The sequence below is a fragment of the Buceros rhinoceros genome, unplaced genomic scaffold (assembly GCF_000710305.1).
Source record: "Buceros rhinoceros silvestris isolate BGI_N320 unplaced genomic scaffold, ASM71030v1 scaffold12330, whole genome shotgun sequence".
NCBI lineage: Eukaryota > Metazoa > Chordata > Aves > Bucerotiformes > Bucerotidae > Buceros > Buceros rhinoceros.
Window position 1 is genome coordinate 12,949 of NW_010391350.1, and position 3,006 is coordinate 15,954.

The window sequence follows — 3,006 nt, forward strand, 5'->3', positions numbered from 1 at the left end:
CGAATGCTGCTATCGTCTCTGCTCGGAACTAAAAAATTCCCTGTCTTGGCGTAGATCTCTGCGCCCCGACTCGCGGGTAGACCAAGCCTCCCTATTCCAGTACCTGTAGAACGGGCCTTCCGGTGCCGGGGTAGACCTGGGCGCCTGTATTCTAGGGCAGACCAGGCCTCCCGATATAGGTATCAGGATAGACCTGACGTCCCTGTGCCAGAGTCTGGGTAGACCAGGCCTCCCTGTTTGAACTCGGTGGGTAGACCGGGCCTCGCCGTTCGTTGCCGTCGTGGACGTGGGAGGGGTGTGCCGGGACTGCACGCAAGGAAGCGGCTGGTAGTACCTGGGGAAGGGCTTGCTCAGAAATCTGGGGTCAGCACTGCACCCAGGTGAGGTGGGGGACCAGGAGACCCACACTGCCCCACTGTGTGGGCAGTGTGACACTGTGGGGCAGTGTCACACCCAATAGCAACAGCACCTACAACATGTGGGCCTCTGTGGCCTGCCCAGAGGAGAAGGACAAGTATTGGTGCCACGTGGAGCACACCAGCCTGCCTGAGCACAGCCTCTTCGCTTGGGGTGAGCCCAGGGGCCTTGGGCACAGGGAGCAGTGGGCCAGGAGGGTTCTCCTTCCCCTCTTCATGGCCCTGCTCTCCCCCAGAGCCAAAGTTCAGCCTGTTGGCCATCATGCTAGGGGTGGTCGGTGCCATCACGGTTGCCGTCGCTGTCATGGCTGGATTCACCTTCTGGAAGATGAAACAGGGTAAAGCCATGGACCCAGCAAGGCAGAGGAGTGTGGGAAGAAGGCAGGGCCTGGGAGGCTGGGAAGGGTGGCAGGCAGGAGCTGCTGCACTCTGGGGAGCCATGAAACAGGGTAAAGCCATGGACCCAGCAAGGCAGAGGAGTGTGGGAAGAAGGCAGGGCCTGGGAGGCTGGGAAGGGGGCGGGGCAGGAGCTGCTGCACTCTGGGGAGCCGCTGAGCCTGATGATGAAGCACGGTGGGTGCTGATGCCTCTTTCTCTCTGCACAGGAGAAGAGGGACTACAGCATGGCCTCAGGTGAGTACCGGTGGCACATTCGGCTCCAGTTGCTGCCCAGTGCTGGGGTCGTCTTGTGGCACCAGTTTCGGGCTGCTGCTAGCATGTCCCTATCCTCATGCTCCCTGTGCCCACCTCTGTCAAGCCCCATAAGGAGCAGGGACGTATGGCAGAGGCCATGTCTCCCCTCCAGCACTCACGGTCCGTCCTCCTCTCCCAGTGGCTGCAGCAAGCACCTGGCACGAGCCCTGAGCCTGTAGCGAGCCCAGGGCTGGTGGCTCATGGCTGTTCCTCTCCCGGACGGGGAGCAGGCTCGGACGGGGGCTCTGGCAGCTCAGCCCCAGGTACGGTGGGACCACAGAGGGTGGATGGGGTGGCTCCAGGTCTCAGTGCTCCCCTGTGGGACCCAACGCTGAGACTCTCAGAGCAAGGTGTTGGGCACAGGGAGGTGGCCCTGGGTGACACTGTCTCTTCCTGTCATCTCCGCAGGGATCACCATCTGACCACTGGATGAGGGGCCGGCGCACAGCTGGGGCTGGACACAGAGAGGTGCTGGAGTTATTGCCAATGTTCTTGAGTTCTGAGGCTGTCCCTGGTTTCTGCTGCTTGGCGCACACAGTCCCTGCTGGTCCCAGCCTCTGGTGGGCTCTGCCTCCTCTTGAAGGTCTTGGGCTGCTCTGGCAGCCACTGGTCAAGGGCTGTGCTGGTTTGGGCTCCGCAGGGATCACCATCTGACCACTGGATGAGGGGCCGGCGCACAGCTGGGGCTGGACACAGAGAGGTGCTGGAGTTATTGCCAATGTTCTTGAGTTCTGAGGCTGTCCCTGGTTTCTGCTGCCTTTGTGCCTGTCTTGGCGCACACAGTCCCTGCTGGTCCCAGCCTCTGGTGGGCTCTGCCTCCTCTTGAAGGTCTTGGGCTGCTCTGGCAGCCACTGGTCAAGGGCTGTGCTGGTTTGGGCTGGGATGGAGCTGCTGTTCTCAGCAGCAGCAGCCCAGTGTGGTGCTGGGTTGTGGTTGATTAGGATTTGGTTGTTTAGGATTCTGGTCCCTGTAACAAGCTTCTCGAATTGAGCTCCCCTGGCTCCAGTGTGGCCCCCAGGCTGGGGCAGGGTGGGCAGAGGGAGGGAGGTAGTAAAGCTGGGGCCAGGATGAAGGGAGGGGTGGAGGGAAGATGTACTGAAGATCTTGTTCTCTATCTTTCCTCCTCTGATTTAATCGGTGATTTTGGTTGTGGTTTGAACTAAATCGATTTTGTTTCCCTGAGGTGGGTCTGACTTGTGTCTGTGACTGTATGTGGTGAGTGAACCCTCCCTGTCCCTTGTCATGGCCCTTGAGTAGTTGTTGTAGTTTCTCCTCCTGGAGAAACGGAGTCACCAGCTGAGTCCAAACCACCGCATGGAATCCAGCAAGCAAAGCCTCCCGGGTATAAAGGACAGTGGCTGTGCTGTCATGAGGGGGAGGCTGCAGATTCATTATGTGACACCGAGGCTGGCGCCACACACTTCCCATGGTGGTGGTGACAACCAGAGGGTGAATATATGGCTTTGGTGACTGAGAGCCCACAGGCTGTTACCCCCAGCCCCCGGGACCCACCCGTCTCCTCTGCACGGCGATTCTGCTTTATTTGGTACAAATCCCAAAAGGCACAGAGGGGCCCTCCCAGGCCACCCCACTGCTGCCCCCATCCCAGCACCCCCTTTCCCTGCCCCCAGCCAGGGTCCCCCACCACATCCCTGGTACAAACAAAAGGCTTTATTTCAAACTCTGTGGCCTGTGGACAGCCCTCTTGGTCACCAGCACCAGCCGGCACCCCTGATGGCCATCACACTCCCTTGTCACAGCTCTGACTGACCCTTGTCACAGCATTCAGTGTCTCCATCCCGGCTCCCAGTGTCCCCATCCCACCTATTAGTGTTCCCAACCCTGCCCCCAGTGTCCCCATCCTGGTTTCTGGCATCCCGAGCCCTTTATGTCCCCC